This window comes from Canis lupus, chromosome X, assembly GCF_003254725.2.
Source record: "Canis lupus dingo isolate Sandy chromosome X, ASM325472v2, whole genome shotgun sequence".
Lineage (NCBI taxonomy): Eukaryota > Metazoa > Chordata > Mammalia > Carnivora > Canidae > Canis > Canis lupus.
The window spans coordinates 9330727-9338952 of record NC_064281.1 but is presented as its reverse complement, the minus strand read 5'-3'; positions in this window follow the sequence as shown (position 1 = coordinate 9338952).

Below are 8226 nucleotides of genomic sequence, written 5' to 3'. Positions count from 1 at the left end.
TGAACCACAGCCTAACATTCAGATACGAATGCCAGTGATTCTTGCCCAGGCTCAGAGCCTCATAGAATCAGCATCGTGGCCTCCAAGATTGCTGGCGCAGCTAGTACCCAAGAGACACCCGCATGCTTGCTACTGGGAGTGGAAAAGGGGGAAGTGAAGGGGGAAGAAGCCCCGCCTCCTGCATAGATGCCACTGTGTGACATTTGACAGTGTGACCTCTACTCATATCACAGCTGCCCTCATGTGGAGCTCAGGAAGTCTCTCTGAACTTTCGTTCATTCAGTCAATCACTTGAAAAGTATCTGTTGAGACCCCTTATTGTGTATCAGGCATGATAATAAATATTAGAGACGCGGTGATGGGCAAAAGACACCTTCCCTCATCTCCGAAGCCTATAGTCTAACGGAACACCCATGTGTTGATACCATCCCATCCATTTAGCTATTATCTACCCAGCAAAACTTGTGATAAATGCTAAGATGATAGTATAAGGGGGCACCTTAGTGAAATTGGGAAGGTAGAGAAAAACCCAAGTGACATTTAACCTCTTCCTGTAGGATGAGCAGGAATTAGCCAAGTGAAGTCTGGAGGAAGAGGTGACTCATGGCAGTGGCATTGGGTAGGTGCTGAGGCGAGAGAATGTGGTGTGTTGTCAGCATGAACTACAGGCTAGTGACGGGGGTGTTTAGAGCAGAGGCCAGAAGGGCAGGAAATGGGAGATCCCAGAGGGCCTTGTGCATCATATTAAGGAGTTAAGGTTTTAGGCTTAATTCAGAAGTCACACCTTTGACAAGAATCACTCTGGCTGCTGGAACTGAATTGGAGGGAACAGAGCGGATACCACGAAGCCAATGGGAAATGCTGGTCGGGACAAGGGGTGTCGACGACAGAATTGGAGATGGAGGATGGGTGGGAGAGAAATTTAGGAGGTTGAATCAAGAGTGCTTGCTGAATGGTTGGATGTAGAGTGAGATGGAAGAGTCAGCAAGGAGTCTCAGGGTTCTCATTTAGTCTCTTCCCTCTGTACACTGGAGGGACATTTATAAAGACCGTTTCTCACTTTGGGTCATTATCACAGGAAGTCCTGAGATGTCCCCTTCAGGTTCAAAACACTCATTTCCTGCCTTGTGTCCTCCAAGACTACATGATTGCTGAGTAAGACACGGGGCTTTATCAATTCCCCCATTCCCTGAAGGCACCTAAAGGGCAGGGAGGAAGAGAACACAACTGTGTGACCTTTTTTGGTGCTCATTGGAAATAATGGCTACTATTATGGCTTTGAGTTCAAGGATAATGACAGTGGAAACCTGGCCACATCACCATCATAGCTTTATTAATAGCCGAGAGGGAAATTGCCTTTATTCTTTCAACAATCATAAATGACTTTCCCATTCCCAAGGGCGTTTTCAACTTTCACAGAATTTTGAGTAATGTTCAAAGAAGAAAAGCCATGGTTGGTTATGGGTTGAACTGTGTCCCCTGACCCACCTCAAATTTTATGTCTAAGATCGAAACCCTAGTATCTTAGAATGTGACATTTTGAAAATACGGCAACTACAGATGTTGTTAGTTCAGATGAAGCACACTGGAGTAGGGTGGACCCTTAATCCAATCTGACTGGTGTCCATATAAGAAGAGGAGAGACATGGTGATGCCTGGGTGGCTCAGCGGCTGGGCATCTGCCTTCAGCTCAGGGCGTGATCCCGGGGTCCTGGGACCAAGTCCCACATCGGGCTCCCCACAGGGAGCCTGCTTCTCCCTCTGCCTAAGTCTCTGCCTCTCTCTCTGTGTCTCTCATGAATAAATACATAAAATCTTAAAAAAAAAAAGAAAAGGAGAGCCATGGAAGGAAGACTGCCATGTGACATTGGAGGCAGAGATTGCAGTGATACATCTATGGACCAAAGAGCACCAAGGATGGCCAGCAAAGACCAGAAGCTAGAAGAGGCAAGGAGAGACTCCCATAGAAGTCTCAGTAGGAGCATGGCCCTGCAGACACCTTGATTTCAGACTTCTAGCCTTTAGAACTATGAGACGATAAACTTTTATTGTTTTAAGCCACCTAGTTTGTGGTACTTTGTTATGGTGGCCCTAGGAAACTAATATAGTTGTAATATTTAAAAATACCTTGGAGATCATTTAGTCCATTCTACAAATGAGGAATCCTGCTCAGCAAGGTACAGTGAGGGGCGCCTGGGTGGCTCAATCAGTTGAGCATCTGACTTCAGCTCAGGTCATGATCTCGGGGTCTTGGGATCAAGCCCTGTGTTGGGCTTGCCACTCAGCAAGGAGTCTGCTTGTCTCTTTCCTTCTCCCTCTGCCCCATCACCTGTCATGCTGTCTCTCTCTAAAATAAATTAAAATCTAGAGAAAAAAAAAAAAAGGTGGAATGATGTTCCCAGAGTCACCCAGTTCCTCTGCTAGGACCAGAAATGGCCTTCCAGTCCCTGTGGTTCAGGGTTCTTTATAGAGGCCAACTCTCAGAGATCAGTGCCAAACAGAGATTTGGCAAATCATTGCCAGCTCCAAGAAAAGAGCAGAGAACCAAAGTAAGCTGATAGGACTTCAAGAATACAGGGTAGTGGGCAGCCGGGGTGGCTCAGCAGTTTAGTGCTGACTTCAGCCCAGGGCATGGTCCCAGGGTCCTGGGATTGAGTCCTGCATTGGGCTCCCTGCATGGAGCCTGCTTCTCCCTCTGCCTGTGTCTCTGCCTCTCTCTCTCTCTCTCTCTGTGTCTCTCATGAATAAATCATTTAAATCTTAAAAAAAAAGAATATAGGGTAGAAATGTTAGGCACTCAGACATGGAGGGGGACAACCTAAGAATACCACCCAAAATAAAAGGGCAAAGAAGAGAAACAAGGCAGTGCATAGATTCAGGGTTGTGCAGCCATCACTACAATCAGAATGTGTGCATCACGCCAACAAGAAATCCTGTGCCCATTAGCAGTCGCTTTCCATCTTCTCCCAACCCCCAGGCCCAAGCCACCACTTTTCTGTCTCTAAGGATTTGCCTATTCTGGACATTTCATATAAATAGAGTCATAAAACATGTGGTCTCTTGCATCTGGCTTCTTTCACTGAGCATGCTTCCAGGTTCCTCCATGTTGTAGTACGTATCAGGGCTTCATTTCTTTTTATGGCTGAATACTATTCCATTGTGCGGAGAGATTACATTTTTTTCAAGATTTTTTTTTTTAATTCATGAGAGACACACAGAGAGAGGCAGAGACACAGGCAGAGGGAGAAGCAGGCTCCATGCAGGGACCCCGATGTGGGACTCGATCCCGGAACCCCGGGATCATGACCTGAGCCAAAGGCAGATGCTCAACCACAGAGCCACCCAGGTGCCCCGAGAGATCGCATTTTATTTACCCAATTGATTAGTTGATGGGTTTTGGCCATTTTTGAACCCACCTTGGTACTCAATGCATGTTAGTTGTTCAAAAAAGCATTTGGTTATTAAGTATACCTTTTGAACTGAAGAGGGAGATAGATGAGATAGCCCAGGCCTGATGATTTTATATTCTCACCACAATTGGTGCTAGGGGAGGATGGAGCCTTGAAAAAGAACAGAAGTTTAGGATATGTGAGACCTACTCTTTCTCAATGGAATGGGTCTGAGGATCTAATTATAGCTGAAGTGTTAATGACTCACCTCTGGGTTTCTTTAGCACATAGGGATGAGCAACATGTGGACGGTTTCAAGTACTATGGCAGGACCAGCTGGAGGCCTGCTAGACCTCCCAGAGAGTCCTTGACACACAGAGACATTGTGTATAACGTAGCTGCCCCTTCCTACAGCCTTTTTTTCCTACTCCTCTTCCACCCCAAGGAAACCTGCTCACCTGAGGCCGGATCTTGGAGAGAAGAGGGAAGACCAGTCACCATTGGTCCAATGGCTCTCCACAAGTGCACTTTGACACAGTGACAACTGGTGCATATAGGAGGCGCTCACCCAATTTTTGTTGCATGAACGATGTAGAATATCTGAGTAGGAATGAGCTACATCAGATGAGTGGAGAGTTCCTCTGAGAGTGTCCACTTGGTAGGAAGTTTCTGGAAGTGTGAAGGAGCATCTGTCTGGGACGGACTCCCCTGGTTGCTGATAAAACGCCACTCTGACGGATTCTTCTCCCAGGAAGAAAAAAAAAAGACTCTACCTTTCTACTAAATCATGGGTCCTTTGCTGAGGACAGTGGGAAGCACTTGGTTCAACTGGTAGTTCTAATATCTAGGTAGATTGCAAAGCAAAGGAACGCTTGCATTTCCCTGAGAAGATGTTGGATTTCTTTTTTTTTTTTAAAGATTTTATTCACTTATTCATGAGAGAGAGAGAGAGAGAGAGAGAGGCAGAGACACAGGCAGAGGGAGAAGCAGGCTCCACTCAGGGAGCCCGACGTGGGACTCGATACCGGGTCTCCAGGATCACACCCTGAGCCGAAGGCAGTGCTAAATTGCTGAGCCACCGGGGCTGCCCAGATGTTGGATTTCTAAGAGCATCAGGGAGACTTATTTCTTGGGCTTTATGGAACCAAGTCCTGCATCCATTCTTATTCCGGGCCAGAGATCATAAGGTAAAAAGCAAATATGTGAAGAAACAATACCGTGAGTACCTGTCCTGGGCCACGTGTCAGATCTTTGTTGCCTCCGGCTCCCCCCCTCCCGCCAGCGTGTTACACTCCCTGTCCTCATCATTTATCAGTTGATTAATCACATCAAGCTGAGGAATCTTATCTCCATGATCTTCAACCAACGCTCCCGGACCGTGAGGTTCCTCACTCTTCATTCCGTGGATCACCGTCACTCAATAACATTGTATGAAATTTTGCATGGTGTAGTTTGTATTATCAAAGCAAAACACAAGCTAGAGATGCTTTCCTAACGCCCCGTCCTTCCCAACAGACCCTACACTGCCAGGGAGGGCTCTAGACTTTGACCATTGCACCTGTGCTTATAGCATGTGTTCATTGGTGGGCCAAATCCATGCCTAATGATCACTTCTACTCATTCCTCAGGAAGAAAACTCAAGATGGACACTGAGCACAGTCTATTTTATTTTGGGAAAGGACAACCATCAACTCTTCCTTGAGTCTATAATTCTTCAGATCTTTCTTCCAAGACTCTGAGTGGGAGTATACATTTGAGCAACCATTTTGCAGGACAATGAGGCAGTATCTATAAACACTTAAAATGCAACAGCCCTTTGACCCAGTAATTCCACTTCTAGACCAGTATTCTTCAAACCATCTGTGGCAAAAGACCAGGTTCTTAAAATTTCCAACCTGTCACACATCACTGATCACGGATGTCACGGCCATGTCAAACCGAAAGCTCTCAGATTCTGTATTTGTCTCATCACACATCAGTAACATCCAATTACAGATCACATTGTGGGCAGCCCAGGTGGCTCAGCGGTTTAGCGCTGCCTTCGGCCCAGGCTGTGACCCTGGGGACCCAGGATTGAGTCCCACGTCGGGCTCCCTGCGTGGAGCCTGCTTCTCCCTCTGCCTATGTGTGTCTCTCTCTCTCTCTGTGTCTCTCATGAATAAATAAATAAAATCTTTAAAAAAAAATCACATCAGGGATCCCTGGGTGGCGCAGCGGTTTAGCGCCTGCCTTTGGCCCAGGGCGCGGTCCTGGAGACCCGGAATGGAATCCCGCGTCGGGCTCCCTGCATGGAGCCTGCTTCTCCCTCTGCCTGTGTTTCTGCCTCTCTCTCTCTCTCTGTGTGACTATCATGAATAAATAAATAAAATCTTAAAAAAAAATCACATCAGTCTGTAGGGCACTTTTGAGTATTGCTGTACTAAACTTGTTTTATTCTATGTGGATATGTTTTTGTTTTTTAAAGATTTTATTTATTTATTCATGAGAGACACAGAGAGAGAGAGAGGCAGAGACACAGGCAGAGGGAGAAGCAGGCTCCATGCAGGGAGCCCGACGCGGGACTCGATCCCCGGTCCCTAGGGTCATGCCCTGGGCTGAAGGCGGCGCTAAACTGCTGAGCCACCCGGACTGCCCATATGTGGATATGTTTATGTGAACACAAAGATGTAAATGTTATAGAGTTATTCCTAATACCAGATGATTGGGAGCAATCTAAATGTTCAGCAATACAGGACTGGGAAAACACCTTGTGGCATAGTCCTATAAGGCACTACTATTCAGCTATTAAAAAGAAAAGTATAGGGGCCCCTGGGTGGCTCAGTGGTTGAGCGTCTGCCTTCAGCTCAGGTCGTGATCCTGGGGTCCTGGGATCGAGTCCCGCCTCAGGTTCCCCGTGGGGAGCCTGCTTCTCCTTCTGCCTATGTCTCTGCTTCTCTCCATGTCTCTCATGGATAGATAAATAAAATCTTAAAAAAAAAGAAAAGTATAAACTCTGAGAAATATTAAGTGCAAAAAGCAAAATGTAGAGCAGTATTACAAAGTCTGCTCCTTCATAGTAAAAGAGCAATTATAGGCTTAGATGTACAAACTGAAAACTAGAGGTTGTGGCAGAGACGGCTAGCTGTCCATCAAGTCTCTTCTCCCTTTCTCCCCCAGCTAGAGACTTCCTGGTGGGCATATTGCCCAGCATACCTTGCAGTTATGAGCCACCAGATAGGTCCTCACTAATGGAAGGTGAGCAGGAGTTGTGGGCGCCACTGTCGAGTCTAGGCCTTGCGACACTGGCCTGAGGATTTTTCTTATTTTCCCCTTGCCTCATTTGGAACCCAAATGCCACGGTGCCCCAGCCTGGCCCGTGCTGGGGATGCCAATTCCCTACAGCAGAGCAATAAGAGGAAGGAGCGGGGGATCTTGAATGGCCGGGGGGAACAGAACTGCCTTGCCAACCTCCGCTAGTATCGCTGGAACTGTAATGGGTGTCTTAGTCCATGCAGGCTTCTATCACAAAATTCCAGAGACTGGGTGGCTTATAAACAACAAACATCCACTGCTCATGGTTCTGGAGGCGGCGAGTCCAAGATCACTGCCCTGGCAGATTCAGTGTCTTGTGAGACCCCTCTTCCTAAAGAGCCGTCATTTTGCCCTAACATCACATGGTAGAGAGGCCAAGGGAGCCTTCTCAGGCCACGTTTATAAGGGCATCAGTCTCATTCACAAGGTCTCTGCCCCCCTGGCCTAATCACCTCCCAAAGGCCCCACCACCTAACACCATCACCGTGGGGGTTAGGTTTCAGCATGTGGATCTTGGGAGGATAAACATTCAGGCCATAGCGTATGGGATAGAGAAATAGACCTCCATGTTGTTGGGTCTTCTGGTTATAGCAGCTGAGCCTTTCCACTTACGACACCAAAGAATACACAAGACTCTCTAAGAGTGATCGTCTCCAGGAAGCAGAGATGTATCGAGAGAGGGATTTAGGGGCACCCTAGCTGGCTTAATCAGGGGAGCATGTGACTCTTGGTCTTGGGGTTGTGAGTTTGGGCCCCACGTTGGGCATAGAGTTTACCTAAAAAATAAAAAGAAAGAAATAAAAATTGAAACAGAGAGAGAGATTCAAATTTCATTGTACATCCCTTTGTAAAATTTGAATTTGAAGAAACTTCTATGCAGGTATTAGCATATATTCATTTTATTATTTTTATTTTTTAAAGATTTTATTTATTTATTCATGAGAGACACACACAGAGAGAGAGAGGCAGAGACACAGGCAGAGGGAGAAGCAGGCTCCATGCAGGGAGCCCGACATAGGACTCGATCCCGGGTCTCCAGGATCATACCCTGGGCCGAAAAGGCAGGCGCTAAACCACTGAGCCACTTGGGCTGCCCTTCATTTTAAAATAATAACAGAACATTTACCTTTTCTTTAACAAATCATAGGTCTGATTTTCTCAGGCCAGTATCTTAAATGAGAAAAGGTGAGTTTCTGAAACATGTTTTTATTAACCACTGATTTCACTATCTTTGCTTTATGAAGATAGTTGCTATGAGGGGAAAGCTGTTTGTGACCTTCATTAACTTCTGATTCTGTCAATAGAACGCTACCAACATGTGTGAGCCTCACATAGATCCCCAACTACTAATGCCGCTGAAAAATCTTTTTTTTTTTTTTTTTTTTTTACCAAAACAACCAGGAAACGAATGAGCTTCTTCCAGACAACAAATGAATGTGGCATCAACAGGAATGAACTGTGTGTGCCCCCACCATTCTTTCGGGGGTGCACCTTCCTGGAATTATCCTGCTTTTATTTATTTATTTTTTATTTATTTTTTTTAATT